The sequence below is a fragment of the Mustela nivalis genome (assembly GCF_964662115.1).
Source record: "Mustela nivalis genome assembly, chromosome: 1".
NCBI classification, from domain to species: domain Eukaryota; kingdom Metazoa; phylum Chordata; class Mammalia; order Carnivora; family Mustelidae; genus Mustela; species Mustela nivalis.
The window spans coordinates 72,079,652-72,098,393 of NC_139020.1; the positions used below are offsets into that span (position 1 = coordinate 72,079,652).

Here is an 18,742-nt window from a genome sequence, read left to right on the forward strand (position 1 = left end):
AAATTGTATTATGCCTTTTGATAGGCCCTGTAATTTTTTGTGATACCTGGGCATCATGTAAAAGGTAAAAGAAACTGCTATAAATAAGCATTTTTTAAGGTGCTACTGACTGTGAGGGGTTTAGTGAGCTATGGGGTTTAGTGACCATGTTTTAGTGAGCTATGCCTCTTGACTAAACTTCACACGTGTTCCTTGGTTTTTCCTTCTCCCTTGGGTGACTTAAGATGGCTAGAGTGGGCTGGAGTTAAGTATTTTATTTCTCTCATGTGGAAGCCTAGAGCCATTTAGGCTTCGGTAACACCTTATTAGGACTGTAAAAACAGAGTGCTCTGGTGTATTTCAAAAGGTTCCTTTTCCTCTGCCCCTGAAGGAAGAGAAAGAGGTTTTTTCATTAATATTTCCTGTGGAATCTGGTCAGGCTCTTGTAGGTAAATCTTACATTATTAATGCTCTCCTATGACTGAGTCTTCTTGGAGTTTTTGACCCAGAATTGTCCTTGCTAAGCCTCCAGTATTTCATTAATTATGGTTCTTTTTTTCCTGCCTAGAAAATGGTTCAAGGATATTTCCACTCTTGAGTCTCTGACCTGGTAAGTTGTGATTTTATATATATATATATATATATATATATATATATATATATATATATATGGTCTCTTTTCTAGTCTTGGAGACAGCACTTTGTTCTATGTCCTCTCTTCTCTTATGGATCCCAAAAGTACTGTTACTCTTTACTTTTTTTTTTTTTAATTTCTTTATTTGAGAGAGAGAGAGCACAAGCAGGGCAGAAGGAGAAAGAGAAGCGGGTCCCCACTGAGCTGGGAGTCTGATATGGAGCTCGATCCCAGGAACCTGGATCATGACCTGAGCCAAAGGCAGAGGCTTAGTGACTGAGCCACCCAGGCACCCCAAGTATTGTTACTTTTTAACCTGTTCATCTTTTTACTTGCTAGGTCAGAGGGGTTACTTCCAAGGTCTTTACATAAAGAACCAGAAACCAAAATCTTTTTAAATAAGAATTTTGTGTAGTCTTTTTAAATAAGTATTTTTATGCTATTATGCTATTAAGTATATACTTGGTGTAAATATTATGCTATTAAGCATATACTTGAATGTAAAGTGTGTAGAATTATTAAGATAAAAATCTGTGCATAATTCCACCAAGGAAAGTGAACCATGTAAGGTTTGCAAATATGTATTTCTGATATTTTAGAGATTCATAAGTGTCTACAGCTAGGATCACAGTTCACAAACATCTTTACATCCTCCACTATTACTGTTTATTACATGTGCATAGTCCAATGTTGTTAGGAAGTCTTTGAAAACATTGCTTAATGTCTATATGATCTCTTGTTTGAGTCCATAATTTATTCAACCATTTTCCTGTTATTGGTGATTGAAACCATTTTAAAATTTTTACTAATATAATTATTCAGTAATAAATATCCCTTAGGGTGAGACTTAACTGCTTTATTTTTTGTTTGTTTTATTAAGACTTTATGTGTTTATTTGACAGAGAGAACACAAGCAGGGTGAGTGGCAGAGGGAAAGGGAGAGGGAGAAGCAGGCCCCCCGCTAAGCAGGGAGGGTCCTGGGATCAAGCCCCAGCAGAAGGCAGACGCTAACCAATGGAGCCCCCAGGCCTCCCAGTAAGAGTTCATTTCTGATTGTTTTGTTAAGATGTTTTCTTAGAATCAAACTGTTGGGGCAACAGATTGAAACTTTACAAGTCCCTTCATGAATTTTTACTCAATATCTTTACAGAAAAGCTGTGACAATTTACCCTCCCACCTGAAGAATTATAGAGAGGCTTTTTCACCCATTGAAGAAAGAGGCCACTTACTATCTAAAATAAAAAGGAGCTGCCTTTATTGCTTGCTTATGTATGGAAAAGATGTACTAATAAGTCCACAGTGTGTCAGAACTGTCTTGTGTATATGGCTTTGAGAAGTGTGAAGTTAAGGAAATGTAAGAATTTCAAAAATGAGAGGGTTAGGAAATTCATGATTTTCACATGTCACAGGTGTGAGGCTACGGTTCACTGGTTAACTTTTAAAGCTGCGGCACTGTTACCTGTTGTTGGACTTCCAACAGGCATGGATCTGATGCAAAATGTCACTGAGCAGCTGAGATGAGTTTAACCCTGTGAACTTCAGCTTTGTTACTTGGCCACTATTTAGGATTATGATCAAAGAACTACCAGTTTTTTATTATTTGGATTACTGATGAGGTTGAATTTTCTTTATCTGTCTGTGTCTGTTATCCCTTTTCCATGTGTTCTTTGTTAATCTGTTTGGTCCATTTATGCAAAATGTTCTTTTAATTAATTAATTAAATTTAATTAATTTGTGTGACTGCTTTTAAGATTTATGAAAAAAGTTTTGGCTAGCATATAAAAGAAAACATTTTTCAGTTTATTATTTGCTTTTCAAATTTTAATAAATACTGAAGAATCTCTTGTTTACTTTATGGATTTACCCAAATTGTTGTCGTTGTTGTTGTTATTGTGTGTAGTTAAGTTTCAGGTGTACAACTTAATAATTTGACAAGTTTATACATTATGCTATGTTCACCACAAATGTAGCTACCATTTGTTGTCTTAAATTCCTCTTACATTATCACTGGCTATATTCTTTATGTTGTGCTGTGTCTTAATCACTCTATAACTGCTAGATTGTCTCTCCCTCACCTCTTCACCCATTTTGCCTAACCTCCCATCCCCCACCCTCTGGCAACAATCAGTTGTTCTCAGTATTTACAGGTTTGATTCTGCTTTTTATTTGTTTATTCATTTGTAGGTTTTTTGGGTTTTGGTTTTGGTGTTTTTCTTTTGTTTGGATTCCACATATGAGTGGAATCATATGGTATTTGTGTTTCTCTAAGTTTTTTTTTTTTTTTTTTTTTTTTTTTTTTTTACTTAGCATGATACCCTCCAGCTCCATTCATGTTGTCTCAAATGTCATGATCTCATTTTTTTTATGGCTTTGTAATAATCCATTTATAAACACCACTTTTTCTTTATCCATCTATTAATGGACACTTAGTTTCCTTCCATATCTTGGCTATTGTAATAATGCTGCAATATATACAGACGTGCATATATCTTTTTGAAGTAGTGTTTTTGGTTTTTCTGGGTAAATACCCAGTAGTGGAATTACTGGATCATTTATATTTCTATTTTTAATTTTTGGAGAAACCTCCATACTGTTTTCCACAATGACTGCACCAATTTTATATTCCCACCAACATTGCGCAAGAGTTCTTTTTTCTTCACATCCTTTCCAGTGTTTGTTGTTTCTTATGCTTGATATTTTAGCCATTCTAACAGGAGTGAAGTGATATCTCTTTATGATTTTCATTTTCATTTACCTGATGATGAATTATATTGAACATTCTTCATGAGTCTATTGGTCATTTGTATGTCTTCTGTGGAAAAATTTCTATTCAGGTCTTTTGGCTATTTTTTGAGTTGGATTTTTTGTTTATTGGTTCTTTTTTTTCTGTGTTGACTTGAATAAGTTATTTATATATTTTGGATATTAACCCTTATTGTATATATCTTTGGAAAATATATCCTCCCATTCTGTTAGTCACCTCGTCATTTTGTTGATGGTTTCCTTTGCTGTGTAGAATCTTTTTATTTTGATGTAGTCCCAATAATTTATTTTTGCTTTTGCTTCCCTTGCCTTGGGAGACATGACTAGAAAAATTTTGCTATGGCTAATGTCAGAGGATTTACTGCCTGTGTTCTCTTCTAGGATATTTATGAGTTCAGGTCTCACATGTAGGTCTTTAATCCATTTTGAGTTAATTTTGTGTGTGGTGTAAGGAAGTGGTCCAGTTTCATTATTTCACATGTAGCTATTCAGTTTTCCCGGCACCATTTATTGAAGAGACTGTCTTTTCCCCGTTGTAGGTTATTGCTTCATTTGTCATTTATTAATTGACCATTTGAGGGTTTATTTCTGGACTTTCCCTTGTGTTCTATTGATCTATGTGTCTATTTTTGTGCCAGTACTATATTGTTTTGATTATTACAACTTTGTAATGTATCTTGAAATCTGGTATTGCATCATATCTAATTCTTCTTTTTTAAAGATTGTTTTGGCTATTTGGAGACTTATGTAGTTCCATACAAATTTTAGTATTCTATTTCTGTGAAAAATGTTATTAGTATTTTGATAGGGATTGCACTAAATCTATAGATTTCTTTGGGTAACATGGACATTTTAATGAGTCTTTATTGAGTCTTCCAATCCATGAACATGAAAAATCTTTCCATTCATTTGTGTTGTCTTCAATTTCTTTCATCAGTGTTTTATAGTTTCTGGAGTGCAGGTCTTTCACCTCTTTGGTTAAGTTTATTCCTAGGTATTCTGTTTTTTTTGGTACAATTATGAATGGTATTATTTTTTAAAGGTCTCTTTTTGCTACTTAGTAGTGTATGGAAACACCACTGATTTCTGGGTATTGTACCTGCCATTCTACTGAATTTATTTATTACTTCTGGTAATTTTTTGGTGGAATTCTTGGGATTTATGTCATCTGCAAATAGTGACAGTTTAACTTTTTCTTTACCAATTTGGATGTATCATTTATATTTCTTGTCTGATTGCTGTGGCTAGGCCTTCCAGAACTATGCTGAATGGAAGTGGTGAGAGTGGAGACTTGTTTTTCGGCCTAATATGTGATCTGTTCTGGACAATGTTCTATGAGCACTTGAAAAAAATCTATATTCTGTTGTTTTTGGATGGAATATTCTGTGTAGATTGGTTATGTCCTTCTGGTCCAATGTATCATTCAAGGACATTGTTTTTCTTAGTAATAATTTGTCTGGATAATCTATCTACTGATGTGTACAGGGCGTTAAATTCCCTTACTATTATTATAATACCATTAATTTCTTTTTGCATTTATTAATATTTGCTTTATGTACTTTGGTTTTCCAGTGTTGGGTCTGTAGATGTTTACAATTGTTTTATCCTCTTCGATTGATTGATCTCTTTATCATTATGTAATGCCTTTTTTGGTCTCTTGTTAGTCTTTGTTTAAAGTCTCTTTTGTCTGATGTATTGTTACCTTTGCGTGTGTGTGTGTGTGTGTGTGTGTGTGTGTGTTTCCGTTTGCATAGTGTATGTTTTTTCTAGCCCTTCACTTCCAGTCTTCATGGGTCTTTAAGTCCAAGGTGAGTCTCTTGTAGCAGCATACAGATGGGTCCTTTCCCCGCCCCTTCCCCCAAGAGAGATAGAGAGTGAGCATGAGAAGGGGAGGGAGAGAGAGAGAGAGACTGAGTCTCAAACAGGCTCCAACCCAGGTATGGAGCTTGACTCAGGGCTTGCTCTCATGACACTGAGATCATGAGATCATAACCTGAGCAGAAATCAACTTGGATGCTTTAACGGACTGAGCCACCCAGAAGCCTCAAGATGGGTGTTATTTCAAAAATCCATCTGCCACCCTGTGTCCTTTGATTGGAACATTTAGGCCATTTACATTTAAAGTAATTATTAATCATTGAGTACTTATTTTCATTTTCCTATTTTCTGATTTGTAGTTCTTCATTTCTTCTTCTATTGCTCTTTCTTTGTGATTGATGAGTTTCAATAGTGCTGTGTTTAGATTTATTCCTCTTTATCTGTGCATCTATCATAGATTTTGTTTTTGTGGCTACCATGAAGTTCATATATAACATCCTAGTAAATAGCAATCTATATTAATTTGATTATTTAAATTCAAACACATTCTAAAAATAGAAAAAAAGCCACTGATTTTTCCTTTCCCCCTTTCCTCTTTTTACTTTCTCCTCCATGTTTTATGTATATGTTGTCATATTTTACATCTTTTATTCATAATTTTTTATGTCTAAGGCCATTTCTTTTCCACTTAAAGAAGTCCTTTAACATTTCTTGTAAGGTTGCTTTAGTGGTAATAAACTCCTTTATATTTTGTTTTTCTGAGAAACTCTTAATCTTTTATCCAAATTTGAATGATAACCTTGCTGTGTAGAGAATTTTTGGTTGTAGGTGTTTTTTTTTTTCTCCTTTCAGCACTTGGAATATATCATGCCACTCTTATAATCTGCAAAGTTTCTGCTGAAAAATTAGCAGACAGCCTGATAAATTTTCCTCTATAGGTAACTTGTTCTCTTGTTGCTTTAAGTTTTTCTCTTTATCTTTAACCTTTGATATTTTGATTATTATGAATCATAAGCAGACCTCTTTAGGTTAATCTTGTTTGGAACTCTCTGTTCTTGTGTTTAGATGTCTATCTCCTCTAGATTATGGAGGTTTTCAATTATTATTTCTTCAAATACGATTTCTATACCCTTCTCTCTTCTTCTGGAACCCCTATAATGGGAATGTTTGTTTACTTAATATTGTCCAAGAAATCTCTTAATCTATCCTCATTTTTAAATTCTTTTCTGTTTTTGATGTTCAGCTTGTATGGTTTTTGTTACCCTATCTTCCAGATCACTGATAAACTCTTCTTTCTTCTCTAATCTACTGTTGATTCTCTGAAGTCTGTGTTTTATTTCACTTATAATATTCTGCAATTGTGGTTCTTTTCAGTATTTTCTATCTCCTTACTGAATGTCTTACTAAGTTCTTCCACTTTTTTCTCTAGCTTCTCTAGCTTAATAAGTATCTTTATTATCATTACTTTAAATTCTTTATCAAACGTTTTGGTTATCTCTGTTTCATTTAGCTCCTTCTCTGAGGCTCTTCTTATTCTCTCTTTGGAGCATATTTCTCTGTCTCCATTTTTCTTGACTTTCTGTATTTATATGCATATGGCAGAATGTCTAAGTCTCCTATACTTGAAGGAATGGTCTTGTGTGTGGTGTCCCCTATGCAGACTGTGTGTGCTCATTGAATGCTGTGTGGCTGGAAATATGGCTGAATGTGCTAGTTACTTTTATAGCCATGGATGTATACAGAAGAAAGAATAATAATAAAATAAAATATAAAATAACAAAACCGTAAAACCTCAAAAAAAGGGAAGAAAAAAGGAAAAAAGAAAGTCCCCAAAGAACAAAAATAAAAACAAGACTAGACAAATTAGAAAAAAAATAAGATATATTCGTTCATTTAAAAAATTAAAAATTAAAACATAGTTGATTTTTCTTTCTTTCTTTTTCTTTTTCTTTTTCTTTTTCTTTTTCTTTTTTTTCTCCAGCACCACAGGGGATATAGAGGATGGTATAGGCTTGTGGACCCTGGGCTCACTGTGAGCTGGAACCTATTTATGTCTGAGCTTTTAAGGCTTTTAAGGTGGAGGGAAAGGGAACGTTCCTGCAGCTCCTTAGTTTTTTTAAATACCAGCTTTTCTTTCTCTGTCTCAGGTGACCAGGGCTGGCATGGGTGTGTGGAACCTGAGCTTGCTTAGGTAGCAAGCTCATTGTGACAATCAGACCTTCTTGTTATGGTGTCCAGACCCTGCACCAGTCTAAGGTTTCAGGATTAATGGAAATATAAACCATATTGTTCTCTAGCCCCTCTGATCTGGAGAGCTTTTCCACAGCTCCTCACTGCTTAGCAGAGTTCTAGTGTTGCCTCTTTTATATGCTAGTTTCTCTTTTAAACTGTGGCTTTTTATTTCAGTGCCCAAGGACAGAAAAATCTGTTCAGTACTTTCCCTCCCCACTGTGTTCACAGTGTCAGGGGTGGAAGTTCCCTTTGTTACCATGTCTCCATCTCTCTTACTGTTCTCTTGTCTTTCTATCTTTGGTTGTTCAGAAGCTGTTCAATCAACCCTCTGTTCTTCTTCAGGGAGAGTCATTCTATAAATAGGTTTAATTTGGTGCATTATATATAAAAGGTAAGTTCAGGGTCTTCCTGTGTCACCATTTTGAACTGGAACCAAGGTGTACCTAACCTTTTTTTTTTTTTTTAATTTTTTATTTTTTATAAACATATATTTTTATCCCCAGGGGTACAGGTCTGTGAATCACCAGGCTTACACTCTTCACAGCACTCACCAAAGCACATACCCTCCCCAATGTCCATAATCCTACCCCCTTCTCCCAAACTACCTCCCCCCAGCAACCCTCAGTTTGTTTTGTGAGATTAAGAGTCACAAACCTAACCTTTTTATTCCTACCACCACCACCACCACATCTCAGGCCTTCATTTTCTCACACTTAAATTACTGAATTGGGCTATCAGCCAATCTCCCAACACTAGTCCCCTTTCTTCCTAGCATTCCTATTACCATAGTTTATATCCCTAATTCACTGCTTTTATCAAGTCACTTTTCCTCCATGAAAACTTCAGTGCCTCCTTATGGTTGAAAACAAAATCCTAAGACACTATAGAATCCTTTCACATGCATATCCCACTCATAACTTGATTAAACACAAATACTGGACTCCAAATAGCCTAAAATTTGTCCTTCAGCATCCATTCAATTCTTCTTTCTTCTTCCTCTTGCCTTTAGTTAATGCCTGTCTTAAGCAAATTATCCAAGGAATGTGAAAACAAACAAAACCTGCAAATATTCAGAGCAAAGTTGGGAAGCTTTAGAGGTAATCAGAAAGTTCCCCAGAATGTACTGAGAACAGTGATGAACCTGAGATAGTAGGGAAGAACATTCTCACAAGTGATAATGCTTGAGCTGAAACCTGAATGCCAATGAGAACCAGTTGCAAAGGCCCCAAATGTAGAGAATATATGAAACTAAGAGTTCTAAATAGTTCTGTATAAAGCAAGATGGTAGGAGATGGGGCTGGAGAGAACACATGGGCATATTATAGATCCATGCCAAGAAAAAAAAAGTGTGAAGATTCCTTCATATTAATTGACCTGAATGCTGGATGATAGAATAGGAGGGGGGAAGGCAGGAGGAATAAAATCATTATGACCAGGATGACTCCTATTTTCCATATAGGCAATATGGTAGATTCTGGATTTGTAGACAAGGAACAGGTTTGACGAGAAACAGGTTTGATGTGGTAGAGTAGATTCATATGAGGATATATTGAGTTTGGACTGCCTAGGAGAAATACAAATTTAGAAGTTCAATTGGATTTTTTCTTTTCTCTTGTTACCCACATTAGTCCCTCTATCTAAAGTGCCCCCTTATCTCTCCCAACTGATCAAATCCTTCCCAATCTACAGCCTAAATCCCAGTCAACTGTCATAAAAAATCTTTATCTACATGAACTCAAACATTTATTCAAAAATTGTTTAAATGTTACTTGTCCAAATAGTGTTATCTTTCAGTAAAGTTGCTCTGCCTTATATGGCCCCATATGAGAGAGGTTGACACATTGTACAGGCAAATTCTTTTGTCTGTTTTGAGTTCAATTCTGCAGCAACTAGTAGAACTTATTGGAAAGATAAAGGCAAGTTGGAGATAGATTTGCGGGAAGAATTATGCTTTGGTGGAAATATCCACTTATTACTGTGAATTATTTAACCCAGTCATTGTGAAGGATAGCAAAACCTCACTAGAGAAGTAGAGAAGTGGCTTCCCAGTAAAGGGCCACAGGTTGTATTGTGTAGAGGACATGCCAGGGTCATAATGTATCTTAATAGCTAGAGACTTAGACTGTGACCATTGACATGTTCTGTACATTAGTGAATTATTAATTTTTATTTGTAAGAGAAGAGTGCTTTCTTAGAGATTAATAAATATTGAAATCCATAACTCTCGGGCTTGAATAATACTATAGCTCTCTTCCTTTTCTGTCTTCCAACATAATAAAACTTTAAAATAAATTGGGTTTTTCAAAAAAATTGCAATAATAAAGAACAACACATATTATATGCTAACATACAGGATATATAGTAATGGCCAAGGAGTGGGCACTATGCTTATAGCTGATGAATCATAGCACTGAATACTATTTTGTTATTTCCTATATCTGACAAAATATTCTAACATTTTAAATATATTTATGTATCAGCCGTCCTTGTGGAATAAAATGAAACAGACTTGAACAGAGATAACAAAGACATATATTCTCTTCCTAAATCAAATGACACCTTTTCAGAGACCATTCTTAGCAATAAAAAAGAAGTGTGAATGAACAGATTTTCTACATACTTAGTGCAGTGAGAAAAGAATTGTGCTGCCTGTCTAATTTTTGTGGTTCTTTGGATTAAAAATCATGTGGGGTTATGTTTAAAAGGATCCCAATTCACAGTAGTATAGGTTAGCAATTCTAAAATTACTATCTGTGACTTTTAGAATGGAGCATATGAGTAAATATATTGAGAATGATGAAAGCTGTATTTTTTGGTTGGTGAAAGGAATTAGAAATTTGAAAAGGACAAAGACCAGAATAAACTCTGTATAATCGATTAAATAGGAGGTAGTAGTATGAATGCATAGTCTTTAATGTAGAGATATAGAAGGGCACCTGGGTAGCTCAGTCAGTTAAATGTCTGTCTTCAGCTTAGGTCAGGATCCCTGGGTCCTGGGATCAAGCCCTGTATCAGGCTCCCTGCTCAGTGGGGAGTCTGCTGCTCCTTCTCCCTCTGACTCTCCCTGCTGCCCATGCTCTCATTCGCTGTCTCTGAAATTAACAAGTAAAATTTTTTTAAAAAAATGTAGAAGTATAGAAATGAAGGTACAGCTAGAGATAAGAAGATAGAGATATATTTTGTAGATCTTCCTACTGAAAGGGACTAAGAAGAAAAGCTACCCCTATAGCAATGAGCAAACCTAACTCTCAGATACTGGGTTCTGTATACCATACCTTACTAAAAGAAGCTGGGGCTTCTTAGAGAAATCACTGAGTACAGGGGTATGGAGGAGAAAGGAAAAGATGAATTTGGAGCATCTTGTTGTAATGTAAAGCAAGGAATTGCTAAATAAAGTAATGAGAATATATTAAAAGGATGAGGAACCAGCTTAAATGTGGCTCTCACTGGCCAAATTTGAGATGGTTTCCTAAAAATGAATAGGAATAATAGAACATTCATGACATAAAATAAGAATTTACATGATCCCATACTAATACAAATAAGTAAACAAGCATATAAATGGAAAAGAATAATGAGGTTAGAAAATCAACTCTCATTTGCAATTATCATAGAAATTATTCATTTAGCCACAAATATATGATGGCTAAAACTGGTGAGAAAAGTTTGGTGGGGATATTTATTACTGCAAGGTATTCTGTGAATTAGTTGTTACTAAATAAGGAAATATAATAACTTTATAGTGGATGTATCTCTCAAAAATAATCAAGTAATCAAAGTAAACATCACCAATAAAAGGAAAAACCAACACTAGAAAACTGACATAAAATAAACTAGAAAAGACACAGCAATGCTATGGTCTTTTCTGCCAAGTATTCTGGCAGGTTATTTCATATTTCAGAATATTTCATATTCTGCCAAATATGAAACCTGAATGAAACCATAGTGAAACATCAGACAAACCCAAATAGAAGGACTTTCTAAATGGAGAGAGTATGATGATTGATAGAACATAACATACAATTTATATTCAACCAAATGGTTACTGAAATATGTTCAGATAGCAGAAGTGATATGAAAGAATGAATTTAATATTGAAATATGAAATCATGGAACGATGAAAACCATGATCTTGCTTGAGCAGGGCACTCCTACTCAAAACTTTATTGACAAGATTAGGATGAACGTGGGTTGTATGCTGTATTATTTGAGTGAAATAACTGTGTGGAGGCTATATTCTCCAAAATGTGTGAAAGGGAAGATACATTAATTTCTGATTACTTTATAGTACAATGTGATATAATGCAGGGAAAAGAAAAGCAAAAGAAGCAAAATACATGTAAATTTCTGGAATCTATTCTTTAAGGATATACTTCAAACTGGCATTTTAAAATTGAATGGGTCCTTAGAAAGTCTCTAATAATCCAAATCCATCATTTACAAATAAACTGAATCCAGATAGAGCGACTTATCTGAGATCATCTGGATAATTAGATGGCAGCCTGGGATCTTGATCATGTAGTTGAACTATTTGGAATCTTTGATATGCCTTTTTTCTGTTTGTTTAAAAATTAAAATAACTATTTCACCTTAGTGACTTTCCAATAAAAAAGCAAAGAAATGTATCCAAAAACCTGTGATGGCTAGAACCAAGGCATGACTATGTACTCAATATTATTGTTAACAATAATTATTAACAATTATTATTAACAATTAATAACAATTAACAATTATTATTAACAATAATATTCTTATTACTAATATTATTACAGAATGACTTCTTTCTTAATTATGCTCTAAAACTGGTATTTCACTTATTTCTAAGGACAAAGAGAATCTCATATGTGATTTTGACTAGCTGATTGATTTCCATGTCCAGAATGATTGTAAAATTTTTTATCATTGTTCAGATATATGGCATGAGTATTTCACATATCATGGGGAAAAACATACTAGCTTTTGGTTTCTATTCAGTATTTCTAAGAATGATCTTCCTATCATAAAAGGTATAGAAACATTTAAAATAAAACAGATTACAGTGGTAAACCATACTCAAATTTATCATTCATACTAACAGCTTCTGAATATTAGGCATTCATTCAGGAAAGTACTAGAGTGAGTGACAGCTGCAGGCATTTGAGAACTAATGGTCCTGTCATTAACCAGAGAGACCTTTCTGATGTAAAATCATGAAAGGTTAAACAAAATCCTTATCATGGTGAAAACAGCTTCCCTAAATCTTAGCAATTATTAATGTTATAAATGTGCTTCACATAAAGCAAAGATTTTGCTTTTTTTCAGCTTTATTGAGGTATGTTGACAAAATTGTAAGATATTTAAAATGTTTATCATGGTAATTAGATATACATGTACCTTTGGATTCATCATATGGATAATTAATACATCCATCACATATTTACCTTTTTTATTTTTTTGGTAATATTTAAGTTCCACTTTCTTAGCAAATTTCAGTTATACAAAAAAATGTTATCAACTATAGTCACCATGTTTTACATTAATACTCAGACTCTGTTTACGCTGAAAATATGTACCCTTTGACTAACCTCTCCCAATTTCCCCTAATTCCCAGGCCCTGGAAACCACTTTTCTTCTCTATGTCTCTAGAAGTAGAACTTTTTTTTCCTTTTAGATTCCACATAAAAGTGATACAGTACAGTATTTGTCTTTCTCTGTCTGGCTTATTTCATACAGTGTAATGCTCTCAAGGTCCATCCAAGTTGTTGCAAATGGCAGAAATTCTTTCTTCTCATGGCCGAATAATATTAAGTTGTATATACAAACCACATTTTCTTTATCTCTTCATTTGTTGATGGACCCTTAGATTGTTTCAATATCTTGACAATTGTGAATAATACTATAAAAAACATAGAAATGCAGATACCTCTTCGAGACACTGGTTTCATTTCCTTTGAATATATATCCAGAAGTGAAATTGCTGGGTAATATGGTAGTTATTTTTTTTACTTTTTAGAGGATATTTCTTATTGTTTCTCATATGTCTGTGTCAATTTACATTCACACCAGTGGTGTACTAGCATCTCCTTTTTCTGCATCTTTACCAAAACTTACCTTTTGTCTTTTTGATGATGGTCATTCTACCAGGTCTGAGGTGGTATCTCATCATAGTTTTAATTTGCCCATTTTTTTTTTTTAATCCTAGTGCTTGGTTCTTTTACTGTTGGGTTTAGTGTGCTCTTAATATATATTGAATATTAGTTCCTTCTCAGATACATGATTGTAAATATTTTCTCTCCTTCTATAGGTTGCTGTTACATCAACATTTTATTAATGATTTCCTTTGCTGTGCAAAGTGTTTTAATATGATGTAGTCCTACTTTCTTATTTGTGCTTTTATTGTCTTTCCTTTTGATGTCAAAAATAAACAATTGCTGAGACTGATGTCAAAGAGGATACTTACTATGTACTTCTAGTTTTATGGTGTCAGGCCTTATACCAGTCTTTAATCCATTTTGAGTTGATATTTGCATATGATGTAAGATAGTGATCCAGCTTCATTTTTTTCCTCACACATGGCTGTAGAATTTCCCTAGTCCCATTTATTGAAGAGACTATCCTTTACTCATTGTATGTTCTTGGCTCCTTTGTCATAAATTAAATGACCATATATACATGGGTTTATTTCTGAACTCTTTCATCGACCTATATGCCTACTTTTATGCCAATACCATACTGTTTCGATTGCTATAGCTTTGTAATATTGTTTGAAATCAAGAGGTTTAGTGCCTCTAGCTTTGTTCTTCCTCCAGAATGCTGTGACTATCCAGAGTCTTTTTTGTGGTTCCTCACAAATCAGAGGATTGCTTTTTCTATTTCTATTTCTGTGAAAAATATTACTGAAATTTTGATAGGAATTCTGTTGAATCTGTAGATTGCTTTGGGTAGAATAGACATTTTTATAATATTAATTTTTCTAATCTATGAACATGGAATATCTTTCTACTTATTTCTATTTTCTTCAATTTCTTTCATCAGGGTTTTATAGTTTTCAAAGTACATGTCTTTCACCTCCTTGGTTAAAGTTATTCCAGGTATTTTATTCTTTTTGATGCAATTCTAATTGGGATTATTTTTCTAATAGTTTTTTATTAATACATAGAAACAAAACTGATTTGGTATATTGATTTTTGTATACTGCAACTTTACTGATTTCACTTATTCTAACAGCTTTTTGGTGGTCTTTAAAATTTTCTCTATATGATATGCCATCTGCAAATAGAGACAGTTTTATTTCTTCCTTTTTGATTTGTATGCTTTATTTGTTTTTCTTATTGCTCTGGCTAAGACTTTCAATACCATGTTGAATAAAAGTGGTAAGAAGGAATATCCTTGTGTCATTCCTGAGCTCAGAGGAAAGAAAAAACTTTCAATTTTCATCTTTTTAAAAAAGATTTGCTTATTTGTCAAAGGAGAGAGAGAGAGCATGAACAGGCGGAATGGCAGGCTGAGGGAGAAGTGGGCTCCAAGCTGCGCAACGATCCTGATGTGGGACTCAATTCCAGGACCCTGGGATCATGATCTGAGTTGAAGACAGATGCTTAATAGTTGAGCCATCCAGGCAACCCATATTTTTTCATCTTTGAATATGCTGTTAGCTGTGAGCTTGCAAATAAGCACATGGAAATATTCTGAAGATCAATAGTAATTAAGGAAATGAAAACCAAAAGCATCATGTGATAACATTATACACAGTGAAATGGTTAAATTTTTAAATTTGGGCAAAATTAAATTTCGACAAGGTTATGGAGTGACTACAATTCTCATAGATTGATGATGGGGTTGAAAAACACAAGAGCCACTTTTAAAACTGCTTGGAAGTTTCCTAAAAAGTAAACATATATCTGCCATGTGACCAAGTAATTAACATCCTAGATATTTTTCCAAGAAAAATAAAAGCATACATCACAAAAAGGCATATTCAAATTTTCTTAGCATGTTTGCTTATAATCTCAAAAGCTTTTTACAATTCTGCCATTTTCTTTTTTTTTATTTATTTTTTAATATTTTATTTTTTATAAACATATATTTTTATCCCCAGGGGTACAGGTCTGTGAATCACCAGGTTTACACACTTCACAGCACTCACCAAAGCACATACCCTCCCCAATGACCATAATCCCACCCCCTTCTCCCAAACCCCCTCCCCACAGCAACCCTCAATTTGTTTTGTGAGATTAAGAGTCACTTATGGTTTGTCTCCCTCCCAATCCCATCTTGTTTCATTTATTCTTCTCCTACCCACTTAAGCCTCCATGTTGCATCACCACTTCCTCATATCAGGGAGATCATATGATAGTTGTTTTTCTCTGCTTGACTTATTTCGCTAAGCATGATACGCTCTAGTTCCATCCATGTTGTCGCAAATGGCAAGATTTCATTTCTTTTGATGGCTGCATAGTATTCCATTGTGTATATATACCACATCTTCTTGATCCATTCATCTGTGATGGACATCTAGGTTCTTTCCACAGTTCGGCTATTGTGGACATTGATGCTATAAACATTCGGGTGCACGTGCCCCTTTGGATCACTACGTTTGTATCTTTAGGGTAAATACCCAATAGTGCAATTGCTGGGTCATAGGGCAGTTCTATTTTCAACATTTTGAGGAACCTCCATGCTGTTTTCCAGAGTGGCTGCACCAGCTTGCATTCCCACCAACAGTGTAGGAGGGTTCCCCTTTCTCCGCATCCTCGCCAGCATCTGTCATTTCCTGACTTGTTGATTTTAGCCATTCTGACTGGTGTGAGGTGATATCTCATTGTGGTTTTGATTTGTATTTCCCAGATGCCGAGTGATATGGAGCACTTTTTCATGTGTCTGTTGGCCATCTGGATGTCTTCTTTGCAGAAATGTCTGTTCATGTCCTCTGCCCATTTCTTGATTGGATTATGTGTTCTTTGGGTGTTGAGTTTGCTAAGTTCTTTATAGATTCTGGACACTAGTCCTTTATCTGATATGTCGTTTGCAAATATCTTCTCCCATTCTGTCAGTTGTCTTTTGATTTTGTTAACTGTTTCCTTTGCTGTGCAAAAGCTTTTGATCTTGATGAAATCCCAATAGTTCATTTTTTCCCTTGCTTCCCTTGCCTTTTGCGTTGTTCCTAGGAAGATGTTGCTGCGGCAGAGGTCGAAGAGGTTGCTGCCCGTGTTCTCCTCAAGGATTTTGATGGATTCCTTTCGCACATTGAGGTCCTTCATCCATTTTGAGTCTATTTTTGTGTGTGGTGTAAGGAAATGGTCCAATTTCATTTTTCTGCATGTGGCTGTCCAATTTTCCCAGCACCATTTATTGAAGAGGCTGTCTTTTTTCCATTGGACATTCTTTCCTGCTTTGTCGAAGATGAGTTGACCATAGATTTGAGGGTCTATTTCTGGGCTCTCTATTCTGTTCCATTGATCTATGTGTCTGTTTTTGTGCCAGTACCATGCTGTCTTGATGATGACAGCTTTGTAATAGAGCTTGAAGTCCGGAATTGTGATGCCACCAACGTTGGCTTTCTTTTTCAATATCCCTTTGGCTATTCGAGGTCTTTTCTGGTTCCATATAAATTTTAGCATTATTTGTTCCATTTCTTTGAAAAAGATGGATGGTACTTTGATAGGAATTGCATTAAATGTGTAGATTGCTTTAGGCAGCATAGACATTTTCACAATATTTATTCTTCCAATCCAGGAGCATGGAACATTTTTCCATTTCTTTGTGTCTTCCTCAATTTCTTTCATGAGTACTTGATAGTTTTCTGAGGATAGAATATTAGCCTGTTTGGTTAAGTTTATTCCTAGGTATCTTATAGTTTGGGGTGCAATAGTAAATGGGATTGACTCCTTAATTTCTCTTTCTTCTGTCTTGTTGGTGTAGAGAAATGCAACTGATTTCTGTGCATTGATTTTATATCCTGACACTTTACTGAATTCCTGTATAAGTTCTAGCAGTTTTGGAGTGGAGTCTTTTGGGTTTTCCACATATAGTATCATATCATCTGCGAAGAGTGATAATTTGACTTCTTCTTTGCCGATTTGGATGCCTTTAATTTCCTTTTGTTGTCTGATTGCTGAGGCTAGGACCTCTAGTACAATGTTGAATAGCAGTGGTGATATTGGACATCCCTGCCGTGTTCCTGATCTTAGCGGAAAAGCTTTCAGTTTTTCTCCATTGAGAATGATATTTGCGGTGGGTTTTTCATAGATGGCTTTGATAAAATTGAGGTATGTGCCCGCTATCCCTACACTTTGAAGAGTTTTGATCAGGAAGGGATGCTGTACTTTGTCAAATGCTTTTTCAGCATCTATTGAGAGTATCATATGTTTCTTGTTCTTTCTTTTATTGATGTGTTGTATCACATTGACTGATTGCGGATGTTGAACCAACCTTGCAGCCCTGGAATAAATCCCACTTGGTCGTGGTGAATAATCTTTTTAATGTACTGTTGAATCCTATTGGCTAGTATTTTGTTGAGTATTTTCGCATCTGTGTTCATCAAGGATATTGGTCTATAGCTCTCTTTTTTAATGGGATCCTTGTCTGGTTTTGGGATCAAGGTGATGCTGGCCTCACAAAATGAGTTTGGAAGTTTTCCTTCCATTTCTAGTTTTTGGAACAGTTTCAGGAGAATAGGAATTAGTTTTTCTTTAAATGTTTGGTAGAATTCCCCCGGGAAGCCGTCTGGCCCTGGGCTTTTGTTTGTTTGGAGATTTTTAATGACTGTTTCAATCTCCTTACTGGTTATGGGTCTGTTCAGGCTTTCTATTTCTTCCTGGTTCAGTTGTGGTAGTTTATATGTTTCTAGGAATGCATCCATTTCTTCCAGATTGTCAAATTTATTGCCGTAGAGTTGCTCATAGTATGTTCTTATAATAGTTTGTATTTCTTTGGTGTTAGTTGTGATCTCTCCTCTTTCATTCATGATTTTATTTATTAGGGTCCTTTTTCTTTTCTCTTTGATAAGTCTGGCCAGGGGGTTATCAATTTTATTAATTTTCATCAGCATGGATAAACCTTGAAAACAGTATGCCAAGTTAAATAAGCCTGTTACAAAAAGACAAATAGGGCATGTCTCCACTTATCTGAGGAATCAAAAAACAGTCGAGTTGTAGAAATAGAGTAGGATGGTGGTTACCAGGGGCTTTGGGGTGAGAGAAATAGGGAGTTGTTTTAAATGGCTATAAAGTTTCAGTTATGCAAGATGAATAAGATCTGTAAATCTGCTATACAATACCATAACAATACTATACTGTACATTTAAAAATGTGTTAAGGGGCTGGATTTCTTATTAAA

General features: G+C 34.8%; 1 long non-coding RNA gene across 2 annotated transcripts in view; it reads left to right on the top strand.

Moving 5' to 3' along the window:
- The window catches only part of LOC309854363, a 470,028-nt gene that overhangs the window by 279,676 nt on the left and 171,610 nt on the right, over positions 1-18,742 (top strand). For both annotated transcript variants that reach the window (XR_014306183.1, XR_014306184.1), the window contains exon 6: positions 548-589. This is a non-coding gene — a long non-coding RNA (uncharacterized lncRNA). The remainder of the gene's footprint in view (positions 1-547; positions 590-18,742) is intronic.